The sequence below is a fragment of the Aotus nancymaae genome, unplaced genomic scaffold (assembly GCF_030222135.1).
Source record: "Aotus nancymaae isolate 86718 unplaced genomic scaffold, 86718_ANA_hifiasm-v0.15.2.pri h1tg000075l, whole genome shotgun sequence".
Taxonomy (NCBI): domain Eukaryota; kingdom Metazoa; phylum Chordata; class Mammalia; order Primates; family Aotidae; genus Aotus; species Aotus nancymaae.
The window spans coordinates 5,306,746-5,323,053 of record NW_026988490.1 but is presented as its reverse complement, the minus strand read 5'-3'; the positions used below and the strand labels follow the sequence as shown (position 1 = coordinate 5,323,053).

General features: G+C 52.0%; 1 pseudogene; it reads left to right on the top strand.

Moving 5' to 3' along the window:
• Nucleotides 1-413: 413 nt before the first annotated feature.
• On the top strand, nt 414-8,490 carry LOC135271064 (NUT family member 2G-like; annotated as a pseudogene).
• Nucleotides 8,491-16,308: the final 7,818 nt, after the last annotated feature.

The window sequence follows — 16,308 nt, the reverse complement described above, 5'->3', positions numbered from 1 at the left end:
AGCTACTCAGGAGGCTGAGGCAGGAGAATTGCCTGAACCCAGGAGGCAGAGGTTGCGCTGAGCCGAGATCATGCCATTGCACTCCAGCCTGGGTAACAAGAGTGAAACTGCATCTCAAAAAAAATAAAATAAAATAAAATAAAAAAAAAAAAAAGTTGCCTAAAGAGGTGCACACAGTCTGCCCTGCTGCCCTCCAGCTGGAAGGGAACCTCAGTTCTTTCCTATTGGCTGGAGCCCTTCACAGAATGTCCCCCACCCCTTCCAGTACCTGCTGCACTGCCCCTCCCCCTCTGCAGAATGTCTGAGGTCCTATGTTCTAAACTGCTTTACTTTCAAATTTTACCGGACCTACCTGAACTCAGGAGAATCTGTTGAGGCAGGTCACTCTCTGGGTCCTGCTCTTGACTTTTCTCACTGTGGAAACTGTCAGACAGCGGTGATCAGCACCCAGCCTGAGGGGATGGCTTCAAATGGAGGTGAGTCTGTAGGGACAGGGGCATTATGCAAGTCTCTGTCACGTTTCAAATCCTTGGGAATTCAAATTTGACACCGCCCCAGGGACAGCTGATAGGGCTAGTGTCGAGGAGGGAGGGAGCACTGGATGTCCCCAAAGACATCACACCTGGAGAGGGCCATGGCACCCTGAGTCTGTGGTTAGGGAGGACGGCTCCTTGGAGGTGGACCAAGATGCCTGGGGGGATACACCGTGTAGGGGAAAGGATGGAGTGGATGTACTGATTCTTTCTAGAGGGGGACGGGTCACGTCACCGCGTGTTTGTAGGGAGCGGTGGGATCGTGTTGTGCCGGTGGCCCAATGAAGATGGCGGGCAAGCCTGAGCCCTGTGTTATGTCTTCGGGCAGCTGGACGGTGCCCTTCCATAGTGTTCAGAGGGATTTGGACTGGACTTTTCTAGATCTTAGGGAGGAGTGAGGAGAAGTCGTCTCAGCCAGAGACGACTGTTGGGTGTGATGGCTGGGACAGAGCATGCAGTGACAGCCTCTGGGTGGGCGAGCCTGGGGCTACTGTAACTGCCGCAGCCTCTCAGCTCGCTCCCCAGAGGTGGCTTCTCAGTCAGTTCAGGTAGCTGTTGGCTTTAACAGGGGTGGGGGCAGTGGGGAAGTTCAGGCAACACGGCCTGGGCTTCCCAGGTTGTTCTGAATTGTTCGTCCTTTTGTGGAAGCGCAGGTCTTCAGACCCACTTCCTCTTCTCTGCTAGCTCACGGCCTGTCCTCTGCACTTTGTGTTTCTGTGGAGATCAACAATTTGCCTCTATTCCATGTCTACTACCTCATGAACAGGGGACAGGTGTGGACTCTTGCTGGTTTTCAGTGGAAAGGTCTGGAAAGACTGCTTTCCTTTTCAGTAGAGGAAGGAGAGTAGAACACAAATAGGAAGATGGTCCTCTTATTATTATTATTATTCAAGTTAGGATGTGTGTCCTGACTGATGAGGTGCATGTGCTGTATCCCTGTTCCCCTTGACTGGAGACTGCATGAAGTCCTAGCGAACAGGGATGAGCTCCAGACAACTCTGCCACACCTGGCCTGTGGCCCAAGAACCTCTGGTTCTTGGTTGGTCACTCTATTCAGTTATTGGGAGCTCAAAGGAAAAGGACCAGAGATGGGCTCGTTGTCCCACGACCTACTGTAACATGACCAGCAGCTGTGAAAATCCCCAGACACCTCCCCCCCGCCCCCCCTCCGACAGCCCCACTGCTCACCGCTTGCTGGCTGTGCTCTAATCGTGTGCCGCTCTTGCTGGCTGCGCAATGACAGTATCTCAGGGAACTCCACCACTGCTTCTCAGACCTGCTCCCTGGGAACAGAGCTTCCTGAGTGGCAGCCAGGACCACTGATCACTGAGGAAAGTGTCGCCTGACTCTGACCCACGTTTAGCACTTGCTGGGCATGGTGCCAGAACAATCACTTGCACACTGGGTGTGATGCGTATGGGTTATCTTCAGGGTTCACGGGGTGCTGGCTTGGGAGAGATTTCCATCCGGTGGTTGTCTTCCATTGTTTCTTTTTCAAGATGGAGTCTTGCTCTGTCACCCAGGCTAGAACGCAGTGGTGCAATCTGGGTTAACTGCCAGGCTCTCTAGTGAAGGGACCCTCCTATGGAGGAACAGAGCATGCGATGCACAATCAGGGACATTTGCAAGCTGCAGTTTCCCTGTCACATGCCCTCAGCTGTAGGACACCCCTGATTCCCCAGTGACCAGGGTGGACCTGGAGACCCCAGCTCATTCACCTCTTTCCTTTGTCTCCACAGCATGCCCAGAGCTGGAAACGGGTGTGACCGAGAACCCTGGCGCCTCCATGCCAGTGTTCACGGCTCTGTCCTTCGCCACACCTGCTCCTGGCCCAGCAGATGGGCCGCCCCTCGTGACTGCAGTGGTTCCCCCAGGCGGCCCTCCGGTGCTGTCTGCCTTCCCCAGGACCCCTCTGGTGGCAGGACACGATGGCCAAGGCCTGAATTCGGCCGGGGCTTCCAACGTCCTTGTCCAGATGAAGACAGAAGTGGGGCCTGTGAAGGCTCCTCAGGCACAGACCTTGGCCCTACCTCAGGACCCCCTCGTCTGGTGGGTTCCAGGTGCCGTCTGTGAGGGAGTCGCATGTCCACCTCCCCGACCCCTGGCAGCTGCCCCTGTGGTGCCCGCTATGGCTGCCCACATCGTTGGGGTCACCCAGGCCTGTGACGGAGGCTGGTTCCAGGGCCTTCCTCCTCCAGCACCACCACCTGCTCCCCAGCCGGGCCCCATCGTGGCCCCAGGGAATGCTTGTCCATTGTCACAAGGGGCTCATGGAGAGGGCAGTCTGGCTCCCTCCCAGGCCAAGACTCCCGCGGACGACTCCTGCAACCCCCAGAGCGTGTATGAGAACTTCCGACTCTGGCAGCACTACAAGCCCCTGGCCCGGAGGCACCTTCCCCAGAGTCCGGACATGGAAGCGCTTTCCTGTTTCTTCATGTGAGTGTCCTCGGGGCACCGGAGCTCACCCTGAAGCTCACCCATAAAGAGGCTGCTGGATGGACGGGAGGTCACGCTGTTCGGGGGAGCTTGCAGGGTGGTCTTGAAGGCGACGGGTCGAGCTATGGAAGGGCACATTTTCAGGAACATTCATCTGGCTGCCGCTCAGGACAGACTCTCAGGGGCCTCATCTCACCTGCCCCTCACTGTCCCGTGAGTCCAGCCAATCCTTACTGGGCAGGTATTTGCAGCTTTGCCCTCGATCCCTTCTAGAAAAAGGGACGACGTTGCTTCATTCAGAGGATGGTGAAGAGGTGACTTGAGCTCACACATGAGGCACACGGCACAGTGCCCGGCACATGCTGGGACACATTACATGATAACTGTTATGATTACTGTCCCTACTGCTATCATTATCAGAACTAGGCTATCTAGGACAGTGTTCCCCAAAGCCACGGGCTCCAGTGATGGCTCTGAGTGCACCACGAGCCCAGCAGCCCAGGGCCATGGACTGTGGTGACTGAGGCAGCAATGCCAGCATCTGAGAGTTTGTCGATTCAGTCCCAGTCGTGCCTCTCTCCATCCTGCAGTGCCTCTGTGACCCTGTGTCCCCCGCTGATGAGCAAACCCGTACTCCACGGGAGCTTGAGCACATCCACCCGGCAACACACTGGCCACTCCCGTAGGCAAGTCCCCTGCCCAGGGTGTAGGTGTAAGGAGGCCCCATCTTTGTCCCAAAAAATCTTGCTGCCCCTGCATCTTGGAACTGGTTGCATTCTCCCTTGGAGCTGAGTCCCGGTGCACTGGGGACCCTGATTCTCGGAGTGGAGTCGCCCCAGGCTCACAGGCTTGGCGTGGAGTGGGCTTGGACACCGCTCTGCTTTGGTTCTGGTTTCTACTCATCTCCAGGACCCCGAGGCTGCGTCCCCAGGGGCCGCCTTGCTCCAGAGTCCCCAGGAAGCTGGTTAAATGCTCAGTCCTGGGGCCCTGGAACCTGCACGTTAACCCTCGCTCCCCGGGCATTCTGTGGGTGCGCTGTCTCAGTCAGCTCGGGCTCTGCCATAACAAATCCTATAGACTGGGTGCTTTATCAGGACACATTCACGTCTCCCACTTCCAGAGGTCGGAAGTCCCAGATCAAGGTGACGGCCGACTGGTGTCCTGGCTGGAGAGGGCTGCCTCTGGCTGTGTCCTCTTGCGGCTGAGAGGGAGAGCCCTGGTGTCTCCTCCTGCCCTTATCGGGGCTCGGATGCCATGATGGGAACCCACCCTCATGACCTGCTCTAACCCTGATTAACTCCAAGAACTGACACACCGGGGCTGAGGGCTTCAGCACAGGAATGCTGGGGACACTCACATTCCACCCATAGTACTGAGTTCATTTGTCAACACTGTAACACTGAGGACTCGAGGGGCAGTTGGAGAGGCCAGCCGGTGGCTTGTGTTGATGACTGATCTTGGGGACATATCCTGCCCACGTGGGGGAGAACAGGACAGGGACAGATGACAGGACATGTGTGGGGGTGACAGGGGCCGGGTGTTGGGACTGGTGGGCTTAGGATGGAGGGTGGGCTTATGGACTGGGACTGACTGCACCGCCTTACAGCCCAGTTCTCAGATCCCTGGCCCGGCAGAAGCCCACCATGACCCTGGAGGGGGGACTGTGGTGGGCCGTGCGGGAATGGCAGCACACGAGCAACTTTGACCGGATGATCTACTACGAGATGGCGGGTAAGTGAGTCTGGGGTGCAGGGGCAGAGCCCACATGGCAGGGTGACAGAGGGTGACAGAAGCCGGATGGCCATGGTGGCTGCTCAGTGTGGAGCATGAGGAGGGTGTGGACAAACGCAGGCCCTCCCGGGCCCCTGGCTCCCTCAGGAAGCTGCTCCTCCCTCCTAGAGTGCTCTGGGGTCTCTATCCTGCCCTGGTGGGAAGCCACGCCCTGCTTGGCCTCGGGCCAACCCCTGCCTGACACTAAGGGTCAGGGAGCGAGCAGCCAGCATCACAGCCCAAAGGAGATCACCGCCAGTTGTGAGGATGGGGAGAAGGGGCGCTGGGGACTATAGACAGAGCGGGGTGCACTCTCTTCACAGCAGTGGCCAGAAGTCGGTTTTCGCCCATCCCAGCCTGGCCAGGATTGGAGAAACCTGCGCTGGGTCAGGGGAGACCTGCGTCCAGGACACCATGAGACCCATCTCTGGCCTGCCTGCCTTTGCTCCTCGTAGTCCCTTCCTTTAAGACAGAAAGACGGCAGCCTCAGGGGAAAGGGGCCCTGTCTTTTGCACCCAGCTTTTGCTTCCTCCCGACCGGGGTCTCCCATGCTTCATCTTCCCGGGTTATCCTTCAGGGACCCACAGTCCCAACCTCAGGACTCATGCAACTGGGCAACATCATGGACGCCTTCTGCCATAAACCCCACCCCTGATGCCCTCCTGGGCCTCGTGGCCCTGACTTAAGTCAGAAAGCCCTGTTGATGCCATGGGCTCTGCAGGGGCCGGGTGAGGGAGGGAGAGCCCAGAACTCTGGGAGTAGTTCCCTCTGGGACTGGGGGACGGGCCCCAGGGAGGGCCTGGACAGCCTGCCTGAGGCATGCCTTCCCATTCCCTGCCATCGGCTGCTGCCTGGTCCTGGGGGCAGAGGGCCTGGACCCTCTCAGCACGGTCTACACCTTCTTCACCCTAGGTTCCTACAGTCTGAGGCTGAGGAGGAGATGCAGATTCAGAAGTCACAGTGGATGAAGGGGCCCCAGTGCCTGCCTCCTCCAGCCCTGCCGAGGCTTGAACTTCAGGGACCATCAGCCCCTGAGGTGGTCAAGCAGCCAGGTATGGCTTCCCACATTCCCACAGGAGCCACGGCAAAGCCCAGAGAGGCCGAGGGAGGCCACTGTCCCCACACCCCATGCCTCCCTTCAAGAGAGGGATTTGTTCCTTCCAACAAGACAGCTCAGGGGAGCTGGGGGGCTGGGCGGCTCGTGGTCACGAAGTGGGTATTCACCTGGTCAGGTTTCCTAGCTACTCTCTCCCCTTGCAATTCCAAAACCCAACAATCTGCCCAGGAAGCAGGGATGAGCGGGTGGAGTACTCAGCATATATCAGTGACTCCAAGCTTCCTCCAAAAGGATGCTGTCCCGCATGTGCCCCTCCTGCGGCGTCTCTTCCAGGGGCGCTGTGGTTCAGGTGGTCCTGACCCAGCTGGGACCCACTTCAGGTCCCTGAGCCCTGCCCTCCCCTGTGTGATGCAGGCAGGAGGAGCAGCCCTCACCATACCCATCCTCCTCCCTCCCTGCCTCAGTGTACCTTCCCAGCAAGGCTGGCCCCAAGGCCCCACCTGCCTGCCTGCCACCACCCAGGCCCCAGCGGCCAGCGGAGACCAAGGCCCCCAAGGAGATTCCCCCTGAAGTGGTGCAGGAGTATATGGACATCATGGAGGAGCTGCTGGGGCCTCCCGCTGGGGCCATGAGGGAGATCGAGGGACAATGGGAAGAGGGCGAAGTGGAGCAGGAAGGGGACGGGATGCTTCTAGACCCAGGCGTCCTGAGCTACGCTGACAATCTGTGTTCCCAGAAAGACTTTGTCACCAAGGTGGGCTAGCCTCAAGTGCTGGGGTCTGCAGAATTCCAGGGGGTGGCACTCGCAGGTCCTTGGAATTAAGCTCTGTTCCTTAGCTCCTCCGCAGTGAAGGGGTGTGTGTGTTGCCATCGATTTGACTGTCTGTGTATGTGATTGTGTCTGTGTCTTTGTGTCTGTGATCGGTTACTCTGTGTCTGTGTGGGTGTGAGTGTGGAGTGTGGAAATTACTTGTGTCCATTTTCCTGTGTCATATGTGGGTCTCTTTGTGTGTCTGTGTGTGGTTTGTGTGTCTCTGTCTGCATGTGTGTACGCTACCAGGTCTGTGGTCTGTGTGTAGCTGTGGTCGCCATGATATGAGACAGCTCCAGAAGGGTGGGGACGGGGCGCTCACTGCTTTCTGCATCTCCTCCAGGTGTCCTTGGCTCCAGGTTACTCCCTGCCCGGGAAGCTCACACCGTCTTCCTTCTGTTTCCAGGTGGAGGCCGTCATTCACCCCCGATTCCCGGAAGAATTGCTTTCCCCAGATCCACACATGGATTTCTTGGCCCTAAGCCAGGAGCTGGAGCAGGAGGAAGGACTCACCCTTGCCCAGGTAGAGCAGGGAGGGAGGGAAACCCAGGTACCCTGGGGGCAGGAGGGACCCGGCACATAAGCCCCACCTGATTGTCCACCCCACCCTGCGGGGGATGCTCGGCTTCTTGGGGAGCCACTCCGAGGCAGGGAGGTGCAGGTTCAGATGGAACGGGATGGAGAGGAGCCAGGGAGGGGAGTCAGGATGCAAACTGCAGTGAGGCCCAGCGGGATGCCCAGCGGAGCCACACCCTCTGTCTTTGACAGAAAGCCCAGCTGCCTCAGGCTTCCGTGCCTGCCACCCAAGCGCCTTGGTCTTCACCACCCTGGGCCCTGTTCACACTTGAGGCAGAGCCAGTAAGTGCCCCCTTTACTCCCGCAGGTAGCAGAGAAGCGCCTCCTATCCTTGAAGGAGGAACCGTGTGAGAGGGCAGTCCCTAGTCATGGCACCACCCAGCTGGACTCAATCTCTTCTAAGTCTGCAGCGGGCCAAGGAGCAGAGAGAGATGTGCCTGGCCCCCAGCAAGGGGTCAGCATGGAAACCTGCCCACCCCAGACGGCCGCCCGGGATGCTCAGAGACAAGGCAGTGTGTGCACTGGGATGGCCAGGTCCAAAAACCCTGTTGTGCTTTTGGAGAGGCTGGATTCTCACAGGCCGAGGGCTGCCCGGCCAAACTCTCCTTCCCAGGATCACAGACCCAACCCCCAGAGGGCTTCCCGGGACCCTCAGGGACGAGGCAGGGTGTGTACTGGGATGGTCAGGTCCATAAACCCTGTTGTGGTTTTGGAGAGACTGGACTCCCGCTGGCTGAGGGCTGCCCGGCCAGACTCTCCTCCCCAGGACCATAGACCCACCTGCCCAGGCGTGGGGACCAAGGGCACCTGGGGTCTCCCTGGAGCCTCTCCTGTCAAGGAATCACGCAGGCTGTCTGAGGGGTCAAGTGAGGAGGAGAGGGAAATCCCTGGCATAGTTTCTGCCGTGGGTACCAACTACAGGCTGCGGGCCTGGAAGCTGTCCCAGAGCCCTGTACCTGCCTCGGGCCTTCTCAGCCTAGAAGGGCGGGAACCTCAGGGAGCTCTTCAGTCCCAATCTGCGAAGAGAAGAGACCTCAGCCCAGCATCCGCTCCTGCCACCAAGTCCAAGAAGCGAGTTCTCTTCAAGAGGCCCATCCCCTGTTCAGATGCCCCATTTAAGGCCTGGACTCAGCATCTCTGGGGCGCAGTCCCTGGCTTGGGGGCTGGGTGGCCCCTCGCAGTCTAAAAAGAGAAAGGGTGACCCCTTGCTCTCTAAGAGGAAGAGAATGCAGCATTGTAGCTAGTAGAGGGACAGGGCAGGCTCTCTGGTGCCAATCCCCAAGGGTGGGGCTCTCAACTCTCGGACCCTCAGGCCATCAGGTGCCTCAAAGCAAAGACTTCTCCCCCAGTGCTGATCTTGCTGGGCCTTAGCTTGATGGGAGAGGGTGGGGGAAGGAAGGGGCAGGAGGGAGGGGAGGGAGAAGGTGGCTCAACCGGAAGGGAGGGTCTAGGGGTAGGGGGTGGGGAGCAATACCTTGGAGGTCTCATGTGTAAATCTGAATAAACACAGTTGTGTTGGAAATGCTCTCCGGGCTGCTGCCTCTGTCCTCAGGGCTGTGCTGCTCAGTGGAGGGGGTCTGTGAGGGAGTACAGAGGGCCTGGGAGATGCCAGGCACTGGGTACCCACGGGGCCAGCCCCACACGTTCCTCCAGGCATAGGCTGCCCCTTCAGATGCTCCAGGAACTGACGGATGCTGAGGAGACCCTGATCCCTCCCACCAACCACTCACAAGGCCCCGACTGCTTTAGTTATCAGCATCCCTGGAAAATCCTGGGATGTTGAGAGCTGGCTGGCTCTTGTTCTGCCCCGTGGGAGCTGAGGAGAAGGCAGCTGCCCGCAACATGGACACGAGGAGAGGCGGTCACTCCTGCTTAACCCTCATCAGGAAGAGCTCAGGCCCTGGGCTGAGGGGAGATGTCGAGGCATCCATCCACACAGGTGTGTTTGGGATACGACGGTGTGTGGGGAGCAGGGGAAGTCCTTCTGCTGGTTTCTGGTCAGGAAAGAATCTTGTCCAACTGGCGGAAGCAGACGCTCCTTGCTGTGGCTGTCACAGGGACTGGCCTCGGGGCACGCGGGGTCCTGCATGGAGGTCCCCACACCTATGATTCCCTTCCCATATGATGATGGAACTCTTGTGTAGAATTGATGCAGACACAGATTTGAACCCAAGAGGTGGATGTTGCAGTGAGCCGGGATAGCACCATTGTACTCAAGCCTGGGCAACAACGGCAAAACTCCACCTCAAAAATAAAAATAAAAATAAATTAGCTGGGCTAATCCCAGCTGCTGAGGCAGGATAATCACTTGAACCTGGGAGGCAGAGGTTGCAGTGAGCCCAGATGGCGCCATTGCACTCCAGCCTGGGCGGCAAGAGCAAAGCTCCTACCAAAAAAACAAAAAGAAAAAAAATAATGATCCAGGCATAGTGGCATGCTCCTGTAGTCCCAGCTACTTGGGAGGCTGAGGCAGGAGAATTGCTTGAACCCGGGAGACGCCCACCATCCCTCCCAGCTAATTTTTCGCTATTATTTGTAAACATGGGGTTTCACTACGTTGGCCGGGCTGGTCTCAAACTCCCGATCTCGGGTAATCCACCCGCTTCAGCCTCCCAAAGTGCTGGGATTACAGGCGTGAGCCACCATGCTCCATCCATCTCTTTCAATAAGCTTCTGCACAGCAAAGGAAACAAACGACAGAGCAAAGAGACAACCTGCTGAATGGGAAACGACGTGTGCAAACTGTTCACGACAAAGGACTAAAATCCAGAATACGTAACGAGCTCAAATAACCAACGATGAAAAACAACAAATAATCCCACTAAAAAATGGGCAAAGGACATCAAAAAACATACAAATGGCCAACTGATATATGAAAAAATGATCACATCAGTAATCACCAGGTAAGTGCCGATCAAAACTACAACGAGATACTTACCACCTTCCCACAGCTAGGATAACTATTCTTAAAAATACAAACAGCGGATGCTGACATGATGCGGAGGAAAGGGAACTCTTACACACTGAGGCGGGACTGGAAATTAGTAACGTCGTTATGAAAACCAGTATGGAGATTTCTCAAAATACTAAAAACAAAACCACTACTTGATCCAGCCATCCCACTACTGGCTATTTAACCAACATAAAAGAAATCGGTATATCAAATCAGTATACACTCACATGTTTATCACAGCACTATTGACAACAGCAAAGATATGGAATCGACCCAAGTATGCACCAATGAGCAGACAAGGAAAACGTGGCATACATACACGATGGAACGCTATTCAGCCAGAAAAAAACATGAAATCACGTTGTTTGCAGCAACATGGATGAAGCTGCAGGTCATTATGTTAAGTGAAATAAGCCAGGCCAGCCATAGGAAGAAAAACATCACACATTCTCAGAAACATGTGGGAGCTAAAAACAACAACGACAACAAAAAAAAAGTTGACCTCATGGAAACAAAGAATACAATGACAGGTATCAGAGGCTGGGAAGGGATGGGGGTGAGGAAGAGAGGCTGGTTAATGGGTACAAACATACAGTTAGAAACAGTAAGTTCTAACGTTCTATAGCAGAGTACGGTCACCATAGTTAGCTCAGGCTTGGAGTGCAATGGTGCGATGTGTATTAGCAAATACGTATTGTATATTTCAAAGTAGCTGAAAGAGAAGGCTAGAAATGTTACCAGCACACAGAGATGATAAATCTCGGCCAGGCACGGTAGCTCACGCCTGTAATCCCAGCACTTTGGGAAACTGAGGCAGGTGGATCACGAGGTCAGGAGTTCAAGATCAGCCTGGCCAAGATGGTGAAACCCTGTCTCCACTAAAAATACAAAAATTAGCTGGGCATGTTGACAGGCGACTATGGCTGTTTCAGGAAACATCCATTTACACTGTTTCCTGGATTGCAGGCGTAAAAACATGACTGAAGACATATACCGGCCCTACTGCCTGGACAATTCATAACCGTCGTAACAGTTACCATCTCGCTACTCAGAAGATTATATAGAAGTTGTATTTTTCATGAGACTCTATGACCTACTACCCCTAACTCTGACATACACATATTGTACAACCTTAACATATAATTATCAAATGTGATAACCAACGTTCTGTAAATTACCAGCTATTACCATATTTTGGTGTTTGCCTGTTAACCAAGCTGAGGAGGGAAGGGGGAGGTTGGAAGAAGCCTCATTTCACCTGCCCTTTCCCAAATTGCACTTCGAGAGTGTTCCAAAACTCAGTGTGTCCAGGTCTAAATCTCCAAGTGGGTCTAATTTTCACTGCTTAACAAAAGCAATGTAGAAAGCAATTACTGTAACCTCCATCAATCTTTTCAGATTGCACAGAATTCCCTCCTGAAAATTCCAATAGAAAAAAAGACAGGCATTCCCGTTTTAGTATGTACGTCGTCTTTCACACAAGTCATCGGAGAGTGAAAGCCTTTAAAACATCGAAATGTTCTCGGTATAGCTTTCCGACGAACGTGATAAAATAGACAAATAATCCATATTTACCAAGATTAAAAACACTTCCACCACGTATGGAAAATCTCTCCAAAAACACAGAATCTAATTCAAAATTTATAACTAAAAAGAGAGGGATCGATCCAAGATGGCCGGTTAGGAGGAACTCGGGATTGCAGCTCCAAGAGAAAGTGCAGAGGGTGAGTGGACGCCGCATTTCCAGATGGATTTTTACTGCCCACAGACCAGGGGATTCACAGGCGGAGGAGCCCCACGGGTCGCCAGCGCCGCTGGTTTGACCGGCGCGGCCGCTCGACCTGCTCCCCGGGGCAGCGGCTCCATGTGCAGAGTGAGTGAGACTGAGTCCCCTCTAAGCCAGCAAGGGGAGCTGAAACGGGGAGTCAAGCCAGGAGATTCCCGGGCAAAAACGCGCCACGGGAAACACAACTGAACCCGGGATGGTCCAGCTCTGTGGAGGAGGGGCGTCCTCCATTACGGAAACACCCTGCAGTTCCCAGGGCAATTTGCAGCAACCAAGGCAACCCGCCACTACAGAGACTCCGTCACTACAGGGGCGGGCCAACATAGCGGAAGCAGTTCTAACTACACCCATATAAACAGGACTGCAGGGAAGTTCACACGGAAGCTGGGCGGAGCCCACAGCAGCTCAGCGAAGCCTCTGCAGGCTGAGTGTGACTAGGCTGCCACCTTGTGGGCAGGAAAAACGGCAGCAAGACAGCAGAAAATCATACAGCCCTAACTCCCCGGGACAGAACACCTGGGGAAAGAAAAAAGGGGTTTATGAGTTCTGCTGCCGCAGACTTAAAATTACCAAAATCAGAAAGACAGCAACTACAAAGTCGATAGGTGGATAAATCCACAAAGATGGGAAGAAACCAGTGCAAAAAGGATGAAAACACCAGAAACCAGAACACCTCTCCTCCTCCAAGGGAGCACAACTCCTCACCAGCAAGGGAACAAGACTGGATGGAGAATGAGTGTGATGAAATGACAGAATCAGCTTTCAGAAAGTGGATAATAAGAAACTTCCGCGAGCTAAAAGAACATGTTCGAACCCAATGCAAAGAAACTAAGAACCTTGAAAAAAGACTTGACGAAATGCTAACGAGAATGGACAACTTAGAGAGGAATAGGAGTGAACTGATGGGAGCCGAAAAACACAACACGAGAACTTCGCGAAGCATGCACAGGTTTCAACAGGCGAATTGACCAAGCAGAAGAAAGGATATCAGAGGTCGAAGATCAACTCGATGAAATAAAACAAGAAGGCAAGATTAGAGAAAACAGCGTAAAAAGGAATGAACAAAGTCAACAAGAAATATGGGACTATGTGAAAAGACCTAATCTACGTTTGATAGGTGTACCTGAATGTGATGAAGAGAATGTATCCGAGCTGGAAAATGCTCTTCAGGATATTATCCAGGAAAACTTCCCCAACCTAGCAAGGCAGGCCAATATTCAAGTCCAGGAAATACAGAGAACACCACAAAGATACATACTCTTCTAGAAGAGCAACCCCAAGGCACATAATCGTCAGATTCACCAGGGTTGAAATGAAGGAGACAATACTAAGGGCAGCCAGAGAGAAAGGTCGGGTTACCCACAAAGGGAAGCCCATCAGACTCACAGCACATCTCTCAGCAGAAACCCTACAGGCCAGAAGAGAGTGGGGGCCGATATTCAACATCCTTAAAGAAAAGAACTTCCAACCCAGAATTTCATATCCAGCCAAACTAAGCTTCCTAAGTGAAGGAAAAATAAAATCCTTTGTGAACAAGCAAGTACTCAGAGATTTCATCACCACCAGACTAGCTTTACAAGAGCTCCTCAAGGAGGCACTACACACAGAACAACCAGTACCAGCCACTCCAAAAACACACGAAATGGTAAAGAGCATCAACCAGTGGGCAAAACAGCCAGCTAGCATCAAAATGACAGGATCGAATTCACACCTAACAATATTAACCCTAAATGTAAACGGACTAAATGCCCCAATCAAAAGACACAGACTGGCAAATTGGATAAAAAGCCAAAACCCATCAGTGTGCTGTATCCAGGAAACCCACCTCACATGCAAGGATACACAAAGGCTCAAAATAAAGGGATGGAGGAAGATTTACCAAGCAAATGGAGAGCAAAAAAAAAGCCGGAGCTGCAATTCTCACCTCTGACAAAATAGACTTGAAAGCAACAAAGATCAAAAGAGACAAAGAAGGACATTACATAATGGTAAAAGGATCAATGCAACAAGAAGAGCTAACGATCCTAAATATATATGCACCTAATACAGGAGCACCCAGATACATAAGGCAAGTTCTTAAAGACTTACAAAGAGATCTAGACTCCCACACAATAATAGTGGGAGACTTCAACACACCATTGTCAATATTAGACAGATCGACGAGACTGAAAATTAACAAGGACATCCAGGGCTTGAACTCAGACTGGAACAAGCAAACCTAATAGACATTTACAGAACTCTCCACCCCAGATCCACAGAATATACATTCTTCTCAGCACCACATCACACTTACTCAAAAACTGACCACATAATTGGAAGTAAATCACCCCTCAGCAAATACAAAAGAACGGAAACCATATAACAAACAGTCTCTCGGACCACAGTGCAATCAAGTTAGAACTCAGAATTCAGAAACCAACCCAGAACCGCACAGCCTCATGGAAAATCAACAACTTTCTCCTGAATGTTGACTGGATAAACAACGAAATGAAGGCGGAAATAAAGATGCTCTTCGAAACCAACGAGAACAAAGACACCACATACCAGAATCTCTGGGACACATTTAAAGCCGTCTCTAGAGGAAAATATATAGCAATAAGTGCCCACATGAGAAGAAAGGAGAGATCTAAAATTGACACCCTATCGTCAAAATTGAAAGAGCTAGAGGAGCAAGATCAAAAAAACTCAAAACCTAGCAGAAGACAAGAAATAAATAAGATCAGAGCAGAACTGATGGGAGATAGAGACACGAAAAACCCTACAAAAAAAAAATCAATAAATCCAGGAGCTGGTTTTTTGAAAAGATCAACAAAATAGACCAGTAACCAGATTAATAAAAAAAAAAAAAGAAAAGAGAGAATAACCAAATAGATGCAATAAAAAATGATAAAGGGGATATCACCACAGATGCCACAGAAATTCAAACCGTCATCAGAGATTATCACAAACAACTCTATGCACATAAACTAGAAAACCTGGAAGAAATGGATAAATTCCTGGACACTTGCCTCCTCCCAAGCCTAAACCAGGAAGAAGTCGAAACCCTGAATAGACCAATAACAAGGTCGTCTGAAGTCGAGGCAGCAATTAAGAGCCTACCACCCAAAAAACGCCCAGGTCCAGATGGGTTCACAGCCGAATTCTACCAGACATACAAAGAGGAACTGGTACCATTCCTACTGAAACGATTCCAAATAATCCAAAAAGAGGGAATCCTTCCCAAATCATTTTATGAGACCAACATCATCCTGATACCAAAACCCGGCAGAGACTCAACAAGAAAAGGAAACTACAGGCCAATATCCATGATGAACATAGATGCAAAAATCTTCAATAAAATACTGGCAAGCCGACTGCAACAGCACATCAAAAAGCTTATCCACCATGATCAAGCAGGCTTCATCCCGGGGATGCAAGGCTGGTTTAATATACGCAAGTCTATCAATGTAATTCACCACATAAACGGAACCAAAGACAAAAACCACATGATTATCTCAATTGAGGCAGAGAAGGCCTTCGACAAAATTCAACAGCCCTTCATGCTAAAAACTCTCAATTAACTAGGTATCGACGGAACGTATCTCAAAATAATAAAAGCTATTTACGACAAACCAACAGCCAATATCATACTGAATGGGCAAAAACTGGAAGCATTCCCCTTGAAGTCTGGCACTGGAAAAGGATGCCCTCTCTCACCACTCCTATTCAATATAGTACAGGAAGTTCTAGCCAGAGCAATCAGGCAAGAAAAAGAAATAAAGGGTATTCAATTAGGAAAGGAGGAAGTCAAATTGTCTCTATTTGCAGACGACATGATTGTATACCTAGAAGACCCCGTCATCTCAGCCCAAAATCTCCTGAAACTGATAAGCAACTTCAGCAAAGTCTCAGGATACAAAATCAATGTGCAAAAATCACAGGCATTCCTATACACCAATAACAGACTTAAAGAGAGCCAAATCAAGAACGAACTGCCATTCACAATTGCTACAAAGAGAATAAAATACCTAGGAATACAACTAACAAGGAATGTAAAGGACCTCTTCAAGGAGAACTACAAACCACTGCTCAACGAAATAAGAGAGGACACAAACAGATGGAGAAACATTCCATGTTCATGCTTAGGAAGAATCACTATCGTGAAAATGGCCATACTGCCCAAAGTAATTTACAGATTCAACGCTATCCCCATCAAGCTACCAATGACCTTCTTCGCAGAACTGGAAAAAACCACCTTAAACTTCATATGGAACCAAAAGAGAGCCCGCATAGCCAAGTCAATTCTAAGCAAAAAGGACAAAGCGGGAGGCATCACACTACCGGACATCAAACTCTACTACAAGGCTACGGTAATCGAAACAGCATGGTACTGGTACCGAAACAGAG